The 18297-nt window shown below is 38.3% G+C and overlaps 1 protein-coding gene across 4 annotated transcripts in view; it reads left to right on the top strand.

Moving 5' to 3' along the window:
• Positions 1 to 18297, top strand: part of LOC149122674 (uncharacterized) — an 88561-nt gene that overhangs the window by 15639 nt on the left and 54625 nt on the right. Inside the window, exons 2-3 of one of the 4 annotated variants that reach the window (XR_016219752.1) lie at positions 8188 to 8317; positions 9602 to 10553. The exons of 2 other annotated variants lie outside the window; for them this stretch is intronic. The gene's annotated coding sequence lies outside the window, so the exon portion shown is untranslated. Of the gene's footprint in view, positions 1 to 8187; positions 8318 to 9601; positions 10554 to 18297 lie in introns of those variants that run through there. One more of the 4 variants, XR_016219753.1, reaches the window with a different exon arrangement.

The following is an 18297-nucleotide window of genomic DNA, read 5'->3' as shown; positions in this document are numbered from 1 at the left end:
GCCCTAAAGAGCACTCTGGCCTCAGAATCAGCCCTTAAGGCATTCGGATCTAGCTGAAGAGCCCATGAGAGTATTTTAGACATGGAAAGCCAAGACACTCGGGCAAAAAAAAAAGAGGACCTAAATGAAAGATCTCTGTGAGTGAGATCCCAGTGGAAAGAATGGGGCCATCAAAGAAGGAGGTACCTTTCTCTGAAGGGAGGAGAGAACTTCCACTTTGACTATGACCTTGTCTAAATAAGATCGAAGTCGGTGAACTCAAAAGGCTTCCATAGCCTTGGCAACTCATGACTAGAGCCTAGGGAGATTACTGACACCATAAACAACAGTGTCAAATTGTTAAGTCAACAACAGGAGTCACTGTGCACTTACTCCTCATGTAGGATCTCTGTCTTTAATGTGTAGTTCAATGTGAATTAATGCTATAACTAGAACTCAGACAGTATTTTACACTTTATGTTTCTGTGTGGGTGCAAACTGTTGAAATCTTTACTTAATATACACTAAATTGACCTTCTATATATAAAGATAATTGAAAATGAATTTTTTTTGACAGGCAGAGTGGACAGTGAGAGAGAGAGACAGAGAGAAAGGTCTTCCTTTTCCATTGGTTCACCCTCCAATGGCCGCTGTGGCCGGCATGCTGCGGCTGGCGCACAGCGCTGATCCGAAGCCAGGAGCCAGGTGCTTATCCTGGTCTCCCATAGGGTGCAGGGCCCAAGCACTTGGGCCATCCTCCACTGCACTCCCGGGCCACAGCAGAGAGCTGGCCTGGAAGAGGGGCAACCAGGACAGAATCTGGTGCCCTGACCGGGACTAGAACCCAGTGTGCTGGTGCCGCAGGTAGAAGGGAGGTTATGGGGTTGGGGGGCGGGGAGCCATTGTAGTCCATAATCTGTACTTTGGGAATTTATATTTATTAAATAAAAGTTAAAAAATCTCATTATTTTATCCATATTTCATTTTATCAACTTTCTATTACTGTGTCTTCAAGTTCACCAGTTTTCTGTATTAAAATTCCGACTAATATCAGAAAGTGAAATTTTTATGTCTGATATTGTAATTTCCCTCTCTCTAAGTTCTATTCAGTTCACTTTTATCTTGTGAACTTTACCCTTTTGTGTGCATGCTATTTTACACTCCTGTAAATATTCCTGAGTTTGCTTGGTGATTTTGTCACTTGCTAAGTTTGTCATTTTAGAGCTTGCATTTTATGATTTGTTAAGTGGGTCCAGAACCTGTTCAGTCTATTACTGATTAATCCTCAGTTCTGAGGCAAGAATTTTCTTTTTTCTTTTAAAGATTTATTTATTGGGGACAGCACTGTGACACAGCAGGTAAAGCCACTGGCTGCAGCGCTGTCATCCCATATGGGTACCAGTTCGAGCCCTGGCTGCTCCACTTACAATCCAGCTCTCTGAGATGGCCTGGGAAAGCAGCAGAAGATGACCCAAGCACTTGGGCCCCTGCAGCCACGTGGGAGACCTGGAAGAAGCTCCTGGCTCGTGGCTTTGGATCAGCCTAGCTTCTGCCTTTGTGGCCATTTGGGGAGTGAAGCAGGGGATGGAAGACCTCTCTCCGTCTCTCTTTCTCTCTCTCTCTCTGTCATCCTCTCTCTAACTCTGCCTTTCAAATAAATAAATAAATCATTAAAAAGATTAATTTTTTATCTTAAAAGTCAGAATTACAGAGAAAGAGATGTGAGAGATTTTTCCCAGCATTGGGAAAAATTCCCAGATGACCACAAGGTCAGGCTGAAGAAAGGCAGGGAACTTCCCATGAGTCTCTTACATGGGTGGCAGGGGTCCAAACCCTTGGGCCGTCCTCTGTGGCTTTCCCTAGGCCATTGACAGGAAGCTGAATGGGAAGTGGAGTAGCTGGGTCATGAACCGGTGTACATATGGGATGCCAGCACTTCAGTCAGTGGCTTTACTCACCATACCGCAACACCAGCCCCAAGTACTTTCCACCATTTGATTTATTTTTAGTTGCTTCTCTTTTATTTATGTAAAGGGAAGAGTTTTAATGTATTTCATATTTTTAATAATCTAATGATGCTCCCCACTCTACCCTCCCTCCATTGTTTCCACCCTCCCACTTCCTCCCTTATGACAAGGCTGACTGGGCCAAGGGAGGGGGTTGGGCACATGTCATGCATTAAAGCTGCTCCTGGGATCCTTCAGAAGCTCAACTCTAGCTGAAAACACACATTTGCTCATCTGCTTGACTTTCCTATCTTCCCCTCACTCTCTTAGGGATGCCTCCTGAAATTGTTTTCTTCATTATGCATTTAATAAGAATCTCTGTCTTAACATTCTGCTATCAGAGAACCTAATCTGAATTTAGCAGGTGTATGACTTACCATGTCCAAAATGAAATTCTTGATTTTCTCATTTTGTGTCCTAAAATTTCCTCATTATTTAATCTTTCTTGTCTCAGAACAAGAGACACTGGAAAAACCCAGGTATTCAAGTAAAAATACAGCCCTCCTCAGTTTCTTTTTCCAATGAATTGTTAAATTTTATGGATATTGCCAATATCCATCTATATCTTCACCTAGTCCAAAATACTTTCAGATATCACCTAGTACCTCTTCAAGTGGATTCCTTACTCTCTAATTCTTCCCCATGTATGATTCATTTTCCATAAAGTAGCACAATCATTCAGAGTTATACTCTGTAATTTCAATATAATCCCAAATCAACGTGCTTGAAGAAATAAACACAATTGTTAGAATTTTAAAACAAAGTGTCCTAGTTTTTCTTATATTCAGCTAATTATATACTTTTCCTCTAACCAATTACACCAAATACTTCCAAATCATAAATTTACTCAGTTTAATATTTGTTTCTAATGAGCAGTAATTGTAGAACTCTAAATAGGGTTTCCATATATCATTCCTTGATAATGAAGAAAAAGTATGGTCACCCACACAAAAAAGTAGGAGTAGGTATTGTGATGCAACAGGCATATTAGAGTCTTGGGATTGAATTGTGCCTCTGCTTTCAATCCAGGTTCCTGCAAATGTGCTGGTGAAGGCTTATCACCTACTTGGGTTCCTGTCACCCTTACAAGAAACATGCATATAGCATGGAGTTTCTGTATCCTGACTTAGGCCTGGCCCAGATCCAGCTGTTGTAGGCATTTGGGGAGTGAATAGAAGATTTCTCTCTCTCTCTCTCTCTCTCTTCTTGCTTTCTCTCTCCCTCAGTCTCTCTTTCCTTCTCTGCCTCTACTCTTCTCTATGTCACTCTGCCTTTCAAATAAATGAATATTTTTAAAAAGTAGATTAATTAATGTGTCCATATATATGAATCTTGAAATTCTTTTTGTGAAATTCAAACTAAGTAATAAAAATAATATGACATATTATATTTATATAGTGTTAATTATTTTATATATATTATATGAGAACAAAATAATTATATTTCTTACAAAAATTATTTTCAATCATTTTGTTATAATAAAATATCTTTGTGACATCTTATTTCAAAACATCATTGGAGAATACAATATCAAGCAATGTGTTTTCTTTGCAAAATCCGTTTTGGTGTTTTACTGACAGGTGAATTTTTCATATAAAATTTTTTTAAGCCAAGAGAATTACATAGTTGAATATATGAAACTAGAACCCTGGCCGGCTCGTGGCTCACTAGGCTAATCCTCCGCCTTGTGGCGCCGGCACACCGGGTTCTAGTCCCGGTCGGGGTGCTGGATTCTCTCCCGGTTGCCCCCCTTCCAGGCCAGCTCTCTGCTGTGGCCTGGGAGTGCAGTGGAGGATGGCCCAAGTACCTGGGCCCTGCACCCCATGGGAGACCAGGATAAGTACCTGGCTCCTGCCTTCGGATCAGCGCAGTGCGCCAGCTGCAGCGCGCCAGCTGTGGCGGCCATTGGAGGGTGAACCAATGGAAAAGGAAGACCTTTCTCTCTGTCTCTCTCTCTTACTATCCACTCTGCCTGTCAAAAAAAAAAAAAAAAAAGAAACTAGAACCCTGAATATTTGCAGTATGTGTGTGATTTTTTTGGTGGAAATGGTTCAGACTCCTGAAAAATATTTAGAAGATGGTCATGCCACAGCGAAAGCATAGAAACTTCAAAAACAGCTGAAATGTCAAAGGGTAAGCTCTGTTTTTCTTCCTAATGCTTTGTTTGGGGTCAGTTACTCATGGTTCTAATCACTGCAATCAAAAATGTGCATGACATACCAAAAAGTCTGCATTAATCCTTCTACACTTGATATCACATAATGTGTTAAAAAAAAAAAAAAAAAAACAGCTACTGCAGTGAACATTTCGTATGCCCTTTAGTACATAGCCCCCTTCACGGAAGTGCATGCTTCACGTTTCATCAGCTATGCTTTTAGGGACCGCCTTTGCTTGGACATTATCTCTCATCAGTGGCTGTCATCAGCGATGAGCAAACCTCTAAAGGGTGGAGGGGACAGTTAGGAGCAGCCTCCTACTTAGGGCAAACCTTAGGCCTGAATTAAGAAAGGCTGTGTTTAAGAAAGTTGTTTTCAAGAAGGGAATAGGTGTATATTTGTTTTATCTCAACTGAAACTCAAAGTCTCTTTTAAAGCAAAGCTCCCTCCATTTTAATGATTAAATCCCAAGCATGTTCCCAGATAAAGCTTCTACTCATTATGATTATTTTAGATGCCGCACATTTCCCTGCACATCAGTTAAAATTTATCAGACAATCCTTTTCTATTTGAAAAATAGATTTTTGTTTGTTTATTTATTTATATTTGAGAGAGAGAGAGAAAATGTCCAACTGCTGCTTCATCCCCAAATGCCTGCAGCGGCTAAGCTAGGTCAGGCCAAAGCCGGGAGCTCAGAACTCAAAACTCAATCCAGGTCTCCCATGTGTGTGGCAGGGAGCCCAGTACTTGAGCCATCACCTGCTATCACCCAGGTTGTGAATCAGCAGGAAGCTGGAATCTAAACAGAGCCAGAACTGTAACCCAGGCACCTGTGGGTGTCCTAAGCAGTGTTTTAGCTGCTGCACCAAACTCCTGCCCCCAGATAGCCCCCTTCTTATCTTAATTTGCTCACCAATTTTGTTAGTACATCTATAATCATAAAATGCCCTTGAGGATATTTTAGACAAATAAATGCATTTGAATTTATGAGCCAGTATCTTGTTTTTCTGGGAATTTGAGGAATTGTATTTTCTTAACCCTAAAAATGTAGGACACGGTTCTGTTTTAACACAGTAGAGTAGGATGTGACTAAATACCATGTTCTAAACTAGCCACACCAAGAGGGACTAAAGAAGTCCACTTTTAGTTTTTAGCACTATTTAAATTGTTGTTTAACAGATAAATAAAATATTCCATTTAAATATGTATAAAATAAATATTTTTCCATGTGGGGAAATTTTCAAAAAAGCAAATATTTGTGTTTTGTTGTTGTTGTTGTTGTTGTTTTTTCTCTTCTTACATGGGAGGGCCTGGAGCTGGGAGGCAGGGAGAAACTCTCCACCTGCTGGTCTACTCCCTAAATGCACAAATGCCTGGGGGTGGCCAGGCCAAAGGCAGGAGTTAGCAACTCAGTCTAGTTCTCCCACATGTGTGGCAGAAACTCATGTGCCTGAGCCATCACCTGCTTTCTCCCAGGGTGGGCATTGGCAGAAACCTGCAGTCAGGAGCAGGAGACAGGACTCAAATGCAGGCTCTCTGATGTGGGCTGTGGGTGCCCCAGGCATGCCAAACATTGCTTTCAGGGAGAAGGGGGATATTTTAGGTAATAAAATGTTAACATGCATCCTTAACATAATGAAATTACCTCCTTTACTGAAAGAGCATACTGGAAATTTCCAAAATCAGAAATACATTTTTTATTCAAAAGTATGGATATTGGAATGATTATTAATCACAATATATAGCACATTTTTGTGTTATAAAATGAGATATGTGTGCACAGCTTACTTAATTATAAAACCAGTACAATCAAAAATTGTATTAAAATCTAGATATACATTCTTCCCTGGTTCTACTATTTGTAATTTCTCCCCAGTCTTGTTTAGAAATTCTATTTCCTGAAGGATAATCTTCCCTCCATTAATATAGCATTCTGTCAAATAGTACTTCAATTTGAAACTCAGGGAATTTTGATGGTGGGGTTGGGGAAGAACACTGACATAAGACATACCTCATTAAGAGGAATTATTATAGAATATTAAATGCAATTAAAAGTTTTATTAGTCTAAATTTGGCAGCATTGGTTTCCAAATAAAACATCATATTATCTTTTAGGAGAAAAGTAACAGAAATTATCTGTTCAACCAAGAAAAGGAGAATACCTTAGGGGCATTCAGCTATTACTGTTTATTATATAGGCAGGATTCCATGAACTGTAACTGGGACAGGTAATGTTTGCTGAGAAGAGAAAATAACCAGTAGTCATTAAGCACTTAGAGTTTAGAAGTTAAACATTCCACACCACGATGGGAATGGAAACATTGAGTGACATATGTTACAAACACCTATACATTTCTTTCTCTAGAATATGTTTGCTATTATGCAATATGGAAGACAAAAACGGCAACTCGGGGAAATGGCATTTTTCAAGGGTATTCATCATTGGAAAGCACTCCCCATGACTGGGGTCATTATCAACTTTTTAAAATAAATAGTGGCTTGCAGTACTAACTTGGCACAACAGGATTGACAGAGAAAAGGCACTGTTGTGGATGTCTGGAGCCACAGACAAGAGCAGAGTCCATCTTGTGCATGTTGGAAAGTGTTAGTAGCCACCCACAGTGCCCATTGGGACCCCCTGCTGTGCTGGCAAACCATGTAAACTTAGCTTGGCCTTTTGTAGACATGGAGTATCCAAATATTTTGAAGTGAAGATATTTTTTAAGTGAGTTTCAGGTCATGAGCTCCAAAATATGCATTCTACTAACTATAAAAGTGAAAGTAATCGATTTGCTAATGGAGAATGGTAGATATTGGAACAAAGTTTAGATTAGATTAGAAAGAACTGCTGTGGTTCTTTTAATAGCATTTACATACACACACACACACACACACACACAGAGAAACAGACAAACACACGCTGTCTCTCTCACACACCAGTCTTGCAAGGGACAGAACTTGGAATGCAAAACACAACATTAGAGGCTTTGCAAAGGTAATTTACATTCAGTGCAATAAAGAACTGTTTCAACTCTATCTACAAAAAAGTAAAAGAGGTTCTGATGCAGAATATTAACTCAGTTCCTACACCTTATGAAGTAACTGGGTAATTTAATTACAAAAACTGCTTAAATAGCTCAACCTAGTAATCATGTTAATGTTATATGTAGATCCTTCCTTCTTAATCCAAATTTTATCTGTTCTCTAGAAATTTTATAGTCTCAGCATCTCAACTTATTTCTTTTTTTACCAGATGAATTAATATAACCTTATCTGCATGTATTTACTTGATTTATGATGATATTTTGCAAGCGTTAGTCTGTAGTACTGTAATTAATTGTAGACTTATTAGTTCTCCTATAAATTTTGAGCAATTTGACATCAGATTTTCTGTATCTTATTTAGATACACAGTTAGTGTGTGACCTTGTTTATAGGATATATCAACATTTTTTTCTCTGTTGAATATCTTCTACATCATCCATACAAAAATTTGTCAAATTTATATTTTTATTATCCTCCAAATCTTTCACTTGGAATGCTTTGGAGTATCAAGTAGTAGGTCAGAAATGGACTATCCATGGAACTTGAAAATCAGCATTAATATCCATGTTACTATTTCCTAGATTTGTAATCTTCCATTTAGTCTATTTAGATTTCCCTTGCTGATTCATATATGAATTTAATTATACTCATTGGATATTTTTTCATGAGAATTCAGAAATACAATGTAAATAAATACACTTTATTCAACAGTCCTACACTAAGTATAATATTTTTGTTGCTACATGAAGTAACCCACTCAACTTGGTATTTCTAGTTATTTTATAAAATTTATACTTTTGTTTTATAAAAATCTATGTGTATATATATGTATTATGTATTTGATTATCTAGAACATATATTAAGAAAACTGGGATCATAAAGCTTGGATTTAAAAGACTGTCATGGAGCAGGTGTTTAGCACAGAGTTTGAGATGCCTCTTGGTTCCCCACATCCCATATTGGAGTGTCTGGATTTGAGTCTAGGCTCCACTCTCATTCCAGCTTCCTGCTTATGCACGCCCTGGAAAGCAGTAGCTACTGGTTCAAGGACTTGGGACACTGACACCAGCATGGGAGACCTGGATTGGCTACTGGCTTTGGCCTGGCCCAAAGGTCTTTCTCTTTTGGACAGGTGAGAATTGACCCAGCCAATAGGAAATCAATGTCTCTCTCTCTCTCTCTCCTCTTTCTCTGCCTTACAATTAAATAAAATAAATATTTTTTAAAAGTTATCATATGTTAACCAAATATGACTAATTTTCTAAGTAAAATATTTCTCAAATTAGTGATCACAAATTTGTTACATTTTGTTTAAGAATGAACATACACATATGTTGTGTGTCTGTGTGTTTGAATGTAATCCTCAGGACTATTTCGTACAGGTAAAATGAAGTGAATAATTGGACAATTGTATGTTCCCAAAATTTAATATGTTTTTCCTATTAAAATGCCAAAGAGAGGAAAACTGTGTAAATCCAGATTCCAGTTTCCCAGTTTTGTGTCCCATTTACATACCTACATCTGAAAGTGTGTATTGAAAGCACATTCTGCACAGAAGCATACACACATTTTCTTTCCACTTGGACCTTCCTATTCCAAAACATCCACATTTGAAAGTAAATGAAGGATAGCTTCAGTCCTTTGAAATGTGGAAGCTAAGGTCATTTTTTTCATGTCCTATAAATGAATCCCATTAAATGGTTGAAACAGTATACAGTATTTACATGCATTTAAATTCACTATAAATATTTACAGAACTTCAAGATGAATGCCAGTAATATAAGCTAAATATGTCTGACCACAATCACTTTTCATAAGTAAATGGGTTTTGCCAAATGGCTTTTTTCCCCCCAAACTATGTATTTTGGAATTTGGTTCAGATGAGAGTAATATGTAGATAATCACACTCTACAATAGTTCACAGCAAGTTGAAGGAAACTAGATTTATAGAGTTTCCTTGCTAAGGATCTAGGCTTTATGCTTCTTCATTCTTTAGTATGCCTGTTTTTTTTTTAAATTGAGAGAGAAATAAATTCTTGGAAGTAATGGAACTATGAAATGTGAGGTTATTGAGTGACATGAAGTTAAGGAGTGGGAGATTTTATGAGGAACATTGAAACATCGCTGGTTCTAAACATATTTGCAGCAGAAATCCCCAGGAAAGTACCTGCTCCAATGGTTTACTAGAAATTATTTTGATCACAATGAAGTTTAAAGCAGTAAAACAGGTAAATTTTTAGAGTTTTGGCTAAGATATGGATGTATTACCAATACAAGGTCAACTGCCTCTCCTAGTCAGAGCAGTCTACATTAGCAACAGCAAACATGTCCAGTTTGTCTTGGTCACGATAGCATTAAGGTTTCCCATCTTCTCCATGCCTTTAGTAACATCATCTTTTTTATTTTTATTTATTAGAGAGGAAGATGGAGACAGAGGAAAAAGAGACAGACTTACGTGCAAGAGGAGGGGCTGTGCCAGGCAAAAGCTCAGAACCAGAAATTCAATCCAGGTCTTCCACATGGGTGGCAGGGGTCCAACTATTTCAATCATCACTGCTCCCTCTCAAAGTGTGCACTATCAGGAAGCTGGAATTAGGAATAGAGCCAGAACTTGAACCCGGGCACTCCAACATGGCATATGGACATCCCAAGTGGCAACCTAATCTTTAGAGCAAATGCTTACCCCACACCACCATTGTTTAATGGCCATTTCACATTGCAATCTGTGACCATCATTGAAAATGTGGATTTTTGAAGACTATATTTCCATCTAGGTTTTGAATTAGGTCAACACTCTAAATCAGAAGCAAACAGATACAGACATTTACTAATCCTGTAGGGAAGAATAAATACAAAGTTGTGAAGAATACTTTTCAGAAAGCTTTTTGTATTTCTAACTTATGATTCTTTGCAACTAGTCTTATACAGAGAACACAAAACATAAATTTATCTACTAATTTTATGTCTTCTATGCAGTCCATTTAAAAGCCAGGACAGATTTTGACCTGACCACAGAATTTCTGAATTCTAGTTCTTCCCCAGCACTAGCTAATTATGTGAACTTACATCAGTCACACTGAATGCCTGGGTCAGAATCCCTTGATCTGAATAATTAATAACAACATATAGGCTGCTCTAGGGTCCTTTCCAATTTAATGATAACATTAATATTTTAACAAAATTATAAAGAGCCTCAACTAAGGAAGAAACAAAGGGCATTTCCTAAACGGTCCACTCTCTTGTTAAACTGAGAGATGTTCTGTTCATTTTGGAGCAAACTTGCCAATTTATTTTCCAACAAAACACTGTCCTAGTGATTTTTTTAATGAATGCAAAATATCTAGATTGTCACTGATATAATAAAGGATCTTCATATAATAAACATTTTGCTAATTTGATGAATAAAGCATGGCCTTAGAGAATATCCAAGAGTATATATTATGTTCTCTTTAATTAAAGATATAAAATGAGCGTGTGGATTAAAATATGTAAATGAATGCCTTTATGCAGAAAATTAGGGTATTTTTCAAAAGAGGTTTTTTAACTTAGTTTTAAAAAAAATTTCATCAACCAACCAAAGGCAAATGAAATCAAGTAAGTGGCAAGCAGCCTGTAGAAATATTTGAATGAATATGTATTTGACCAGTCTTGCTTCCACCAGGTAAATATTTGTTTTTCTTCATCAATATAAATGATCAGTTTCCAAATACACACATGCAACTGAAATAAACATGCAGGCTATTAATATACATTGAGAAATGAGATTGTATACTTATTAAAACAATCATTTTATTTGGACTTATTCTTTCTTCCTCATAGTTACAGTCAGTAAAATAGATTCAGATGCCCAAAAATGCATCTGAAATTATATTGACTTTGCATTTGTCTGATAATCAGAAAGTCCAAGAACACAAGGACTGAAAAGAAACCCAACATCTCCATTTTGCTTAATAGATAAGAAAAGTAGAGCACTGCTTTAGTTATTTGTTTTCCCCAGATAGTGTAATTAGTTGGCCTCAGGAAGTAGTTATGAATTTGTGTCCAGATGTTTTTTATTCACCGTATTCGTGAGTTAACCATGCAAACAGAAATATAGGAGAGGAATATTGCAGATAGGCAGAACAGCACAGGAGAAGAAGTCTGGACAGCCATCAGGGCTTTCTTTGTGTGTTTGAGGAGCTCTTTATGGCTGGAGTGGATTAAGAAAGAGGAGAACATGAGCTTACATATGTAAGACAGTTTCACACCAGTCCTGGGAGGCCACTTCAAGAACTTCAAAGTTTACTCTCAGGAGCATAGGGGGCCACTGTAAGGTTGTGAGCAAAAGAGGTACTCAATCATGACTTATGTTTAAGGCAGGATTGAAAAACCTTTTGTTTTGTGTGAAGAACCAGTAGACACACAGGCTTTGTGGTCAATGTGGTCACTGCTGCAATTACTCAGCTCAGCCAAAGTTATGTGACAACAGCCATCGATGACATGTAAATGAATGAGTGTGGCTCTGTTGTAATAAAATTTTATTTCTAAAACAGCCTTGGTTTAGCGGCTCACTCTGGCTTCTCTGTTAAGAATGGATGCTAGGGAAGTGATGGTGGAAGTAAGGACACAGGCTAGGATGAGAGATATAATGATGAATAAGTGTTTCCCTATATATTCTACAGAGCGTTTGTGATTAAGTCTCCTCATTTCTCAGAGGGACTTTTAATGGCAGGGGTGAAAGAAAGGAGAAGGAAGCCAGGAGATGGGGACCACATGCGGAAAAAGTTAGGAAAGAGTGTTGCAAGGTGTGTTCTCCCATCATGTGTTTCTGCATGGCAAATATATGTAAATAAAATACCATGGGGAAAGCCTGAAATAGTAATACTTTCATTAAATTAACAAGTTGCTTCATCCCACGATGGGCATGTCATTTGGATACGGAAACTGCTTAAAAACTACATTTTATTTGAGAAGACGAGATAAACACACATGAGAGGATCATGTCCAGGCCCTAGACAGTGCACAGCTCAAATATCTGGACTTGACTCTGACATATTGTAGAAGTCAGCAAGTGATAGGTCAGTCGTGAAGTGCACACTGCCTCCTTCCCTTCTATTTCCAAGAAGGGAAGTTGGAAATGCCTTATGATCCCACAAAATAAATTATGTAACTATCTACTTGCCCAGCAGTGAGGGCAATGTGGCAAGTAGCAGCATTTCTTGAAAAAGTTATTTGTGTGTTTATTTATTTGTGAAACAGAGAGAGAATAGAAGACAGGGAGAGAGGGAGATAAAGAAAAGAAGGGGGAGGGAGAGGAGAAAGATTGATGCTTAACCTCCAGGACTGGGCAAGACCTAACAGCTGGGACTAAGGATCCCAACCCAGGTCTCCCACATTGGTGGCAGGGACCCAGCTACTTGAGCCATTCATTGCTTCCTTTAAGGGTCTGAAGCTAGACTCAGGAGCCAGAGCCAAATATCAAACCTGGGCACTGTGACCTGGGACAATATCTTCACTGGTATCTCAACCTCTAGGCTAAACACTTCCCCAAGCAATGCTTTAGCTGAGTAGTTTATTCTGTTACCCAATCATATTTATAATATGACATTTCAAAATGTGATACTGATATGATAAAATAATTAACAGAATACCTAACATAATTTAAAATTAAAATAATAAAGATATCAAAATGTACAGATACAATTAATGAGAACATTTTATCCTTTTACAACAAAAATGATTTTATTGATTTTATTACCTAAATGATACATGCTTCATGTAAAACCAACTCCAAAAGTACATAAAGGGAAACACATTCTCCTACATTAATCCACTAGTTTTTAATCAATATTATGTATAGATATCTATTTATTTTCCTAAATTGTATTAAACCACATGTAAAGAGGTATAGATGTGTTTTCTTATTCTTATTATCTTTCTTAGGTATTTACTTTATCCTGACAGGCAGACTAATAGAGACAGCAAAGACCCACAGAGAGAGGGAAACACAGAGAAAGAAATATGAGAGTGACAGGAAGAGATCTTCCTTCTGCTGCTTCATTCCCCAAATGGCTGCAATGACAAGCTGGGTCATGGCATGGCCAGGAATCCAGAGCTCCATCCAGACTTCCCACGTGGATGGCAGGGGCCCAAATATGTTGGTCATCATCTGCTGCTTTCCCAGGGGCATTAGCAGGAGGCTAGAGTGGAAGTGGGACAGCCCAGACTCAAACCAGTTCTCAATACAGGATGCTGGCATTGTTGGCATGGCAAGTCATGGCTCAACCTGATGCTTTATGATACCAGACCCTTCATATTACTTTAAAAAAAATCATTTTCCAGGACGTGGTGGGTAAAGCCACAGCCTATAGTACTGGCATCCCATATGAGCACTGGTTCGCATCCCTGCTGCTCTACTTCCAATCCAGCTCTCTGTTAAGGCCTGGGAAAGCAGTGGAAGATGGCCCAAGTGCTTGGGCCCTTGCACCTATGTGGGAGACCAGAAGCAGCTCCTGGTTCCTGGCTTTGGATCGGCCCAGCTCCGCTGGTTGCTGCCAACTGGGGAGTGCACCAGCGGATGGAAGACTGCTCTTTCTCTGTCTCTGTCTCTCTATAACTCTGTCTTTAAAAAATCATTTTCTATGTGTTCAAAAACATATTCGATAATTAAAATTTGATGCCATTTTATGGAGCAGCAGTTATCCCATCATTTTCTAACTTTTCAATGAAGTAAAATATTAATCTCTTCAAATAGTCCCATAAAATGTACTGATGATTTTATATCTGATTCTGATAACAAGCATGATATGAAAGAAACTACTGATGCATGAGTGAAATTATACGCCCATAGAGCTTATATTTAACATTGGATTTTCACCAGAATTCCATTTATTGCCTAAATGAATAGTGAGATAGCAATTTTGCTGGTGATCAGGGACTGAATAATTTCGTCCAGTTTTGTAGGACAGAGCCAAACATCCCATGAGAATCAGGAGTTCCCTCAACTTTTGGTTCTGCTGTACTGAGAGTATCCACCCCTACACTTGCCAGTTTCTTATTAATTCTGACTCTTTCTATTTACTAAAGCAAGTTCTTGGTAAATTGGCTTTACTAATTTGAAATTTGGGGTATATTACAAAGTTGTCATTGGATGATTTCTTCAGAGTGGTTGATCATGTTGCTAATAAAAGTTCTAATCAAAAGATAAAGATTTAGGCTACTTTTTTAAAAAGTGCTCAATAACTTAAAATACTGAAGCAACAATAGTTTCTAAATGATTCACCTGTCAATGACACCCTAACCTTATTTGCTTGGGTGATCAGGCTTAGCTGACAAGGTAGCAATGTTTCCTTATCAGCTTTATACTAATAATGCTGTATGCATTAGGAGGTAATAATGTACTTTTGCTGAATTCCTATTTTTCAAATGCACTACCCCTCAATATTCCTGAAGAGCTCTGAAATATTTCTTAGTGACATAAAGCAAAGTTTATAAAAGTCACTACAGACAGTTTTGTGGTGTCAGCCATTTCATTCCTTACTCGTGATACATAATTTAGTGCTGACAAAAATAATTTTAAGTGTCTAAAGTATATAACGTTTCAGACATGATTCTCTTTTTTTGATCTCTTAGATCTAAGAACAGCCCTGTGTTGTGTATAACTAATTAATTACAAACCCATAGTAATTAAAACAGTATGGTACCTGCATAAAAACCAGCACATAGACCAAAGGAACAGAATAGAGGCTCAGAAATTGATCCATGTACACACAGCCAGCTGATTTTGACAAAAGTGCCAAAACATATAGTGGAGAAAGGATCATCTTTTCAGTAAATGGTGCTAGGAAAATTGCACATATTTATGTGGAATTAAATTAGATCCTTACCTTTCACCATATACAAAAATCAACACAAGATGGATCAAAGAGCTACATGTAAGACTGGAATCTATGAAACTGCTAGAAGAAAACATAGGATAAGCACTTCAGGATATTGGTTGGGTGATGAGTGATTGGATAGGACCCCAAAAGCACAGGCAACAAAAGCAAAGCTACACAACGGAGCATTACCTTGTATAGAGTTGAGACAAGTTTTGAGAAACTAATAAGGAATTCTGAATTTACCCCATGTGGATCCATATTATGTGAGTGTTTGTACAGCAGATAATAGCTCTGTTAGTTTTTTTTTAGGATTTTATTTATTTATTTGAGAGGTAGAGTTACAGACAGAGAGCAGGAGAAAGAGAAAGAGAGGTTGTCTTCCATTCACTGGTTCACTCCCCAGATAACTGCAATGGCCAGAGCTGAGCTGATCCAAAGCCAGGTGCCAGGAGCTTCTTCCAGGTCTCCCATGTGGGTGCTGGGGCCCAAGGATTTGAGTCATCTGCTACTGCTTTCCCAGGCCATCGCAGAGAGCTGGATTGGAAGAGGAGCTACTGGGACACAAACCAGCATCCATATGGGGTGCTGGCACTTCATGTGGAGGCTTAGCCCACTCGCCACAGTGCCCAGTAAATATATTTACTTTTAAAATCTATCTATCTATCTATCTATCTATCTATCTATCTATCTATACACACACACACACACACACTGTATGACAACCCTATAAGGGCAGTAAATCAAAGGAAATGGGCAGTGATGTTCACCTGAATTATATGGTTCCACTGAGGAGGGGAATCCAGCACGTTAGAATCTGAGCTTTCGTTTATTTATTATTTTAGTTAGTTTGTAATAGATTTCATATAGTTTGTAGTTACAGTTCTAAAAATGTGATATCCCCTTCCTCCCTCCCTCTTTCTCCCTCTCGCTCTCTTTCTTTCTCTCGTTCTTTCTTAGAGATAACTTATTTTCATTTTACATTTCAGTAAATTGGCTTACTGTTTCACCAAATAAGTTTAACAAGTAAAAAGCAAAAAGTTCCTAGTTTAGGGAAAATATAGGCAAGGGTTATAAACAATAATTGAATGTAAAAATGATTATTTCACTCATATACAGTAAATTTTAAAGTAATCACAGATCATAAAAATTACAAAAAAAACACACACACACACACACAGATCATTAACATTCTTAACCAGTGGTTTGACAAAGGCATAAAACAATGTTTAACAAAGCTATCTTTGCAGCATTACTCTGAGGTTGCTTATAAAAAGTAATGTGATCTTTATGTATAAGCCACGGTGATCTAAAACTACCTGGGGAAGTTTTCTCTTCTTTTTATTTATCATCTTGCTCTAATAGAGAAATATGTGCATGTGTTGTTGTTGTTGTTACTTAAAAATGAAATGCTTATATGCTTATCAGAAAGATTAAAGTCTCAGAAGATAGATTCTCACATTTAAATGCATTCAAAGTCATATCAATGAGCTTATAGATGTTATAAATCATTTTTATTTCTATAAGATGATAAAACTAAAAGAACAATATTAAAATGAGATAAAATTGATAAGGTTTAGGTCTTCATTGTGCATTTTGGGACATTAACTTCGACTTCACTGTGGACAAAGAGAAGCTGGTTCATGGTAGTGTGAGAAAGGAAATGGTCATAGAGAGTGTTTTCTGAGTATTGAAGGGATTTTCTAGGTAGCATTCAAACCTAGAGTACCTTTCAAAACTTCTTCCATCATTTCTGTAACCCTCATACAAGAATAAATTTTGTTAAGTACATTTTCAGTGTGCTGAAATTCCCATATCTGCCCAAACTCTAAATAAAAATTGATAATTGAGTAATTAGAGAGAGAGAGAGAGAGAGAGAGAGAGTCAGCAAGCAAGGAAGTGAGGAAGTATAGGAGGGATGATTTATTTTTGCATTTACCTTATTAACTTGATTTTTAACGAAAACAGCACTTGCTATGGTACGGATATGGTACAGCTGTGTCATCCTTTCTGTGCTTATGTGAGAGGTGGTAGAACATGGAAAGGTGGACTCTAGTGGGATGTCACTGGGAGAGTTACCTTTGGGAGAGATTAAGGTAGTTTTCATGGGACCCTTGTTAGTTCTCAAGAGAGTAGGGGCGCGTGTTTGGTCTAGTGGTTAAGATGCCAGTGAAGGTGCCTGTTCTCATATTGGGGTACTTGGGTTTGAGTCCTGGCTCAAGTTCCCAATTCTTTCTTCCTGCTAATTCAGATTCTGGGAGGCAGCAGTGATAGCTCAAGTGACTGGGCTCCTGCCACTAACATAGGGAATTGGATTGAAGTGCCAGATCCCAGCTTTAGCCTTGACCCAGCTCTGGCTGTTGAGAGCATTTGGGGAATTAAAGAGCAGTTGGGAATGCTCTCTCTCTCTCCCCGTCACCTCTCCTGCTGCCTCTCAAAATTTTTAGACCATCTTTAAAACAAAGAGAGGAAGAGTTGTTATAAAAACCAATATAGACCTCTCCCCACTCCCTGGCTTCCTATGTCATCACAGGATCTGTCCCTTGCTTGCACCCCTGCTGGGACACCACCTGCCAGGAGTTGATGCATCCACCAGGGCCCTGGCCAGAGCCAGCACCATGATGTTTGGGCTTTCAAAAACTGATATTAAATAAACCATTTCAAAATAAAGTACTCAGCCATGTTGTTATAGCAACAAAAAACAGACTAATACATAAGCCTCACATGAACGGCATGGTTCATTCAGAAGCAACACTGTTCAGAGTCAGAGTAACCTATCAATGAGACTTCTGATTCACAAAGATTAGGGTAAGTGCTCATCTGCATTATCCTCTATTTCCTCCACTTCACCACCTCCATCACCCTGCCCTGGAATCTGTATCACTATGTATCTTTTCTTTTCTACGACTAACCCATTGTCACCCCAACTGAAAATAATTTTTAAAGAATTATTTTTATTTATTTGAAAGGCAGAGTGACAGAGAGAGAAGAAAAGAGAGAAAGAAAGAGATCTTCCATCTACTGGTTCTCTCCCCAAATGGTTGCAAAAGCTGGAGCTAGGCTGAAGCTTGAAGCTCAGAACTCCACCCAGGTCTCCCATGTGGATGGCAGGGGCCCAAGTACATAGGCCATCATCTACTGCCTTCCAGGCACATTATCAGGAACCTAGTCAGGAAGGAGAGACGCTGGTACTCAAACCAGTGCTCTGATATTGGATGTTACCAATGCAAGTGGCAGCCTAACCAGCTTTCCCACA

This window comes from Oryctolagus cuniculus, chromosome 13 (genome assembly GCF_051225735.1).
Source record: "Oryctolagus cuniculus isolate XC-2025 breed Fujian yellow rabbit chromosome 13, ASM5122573v1, whole genome shotgun sequence".
In the NCBI taxonomy this organism is placed as follows: Eukaryota; Metazoa; Chordata; class Mammalia; order Lagomorpha; family Leporidae; genus Oryctolagus; species Oryctolagus cuniculus.
This window is presented reverse-complemented; position numbering and strand designations above follow the sequence as displayed.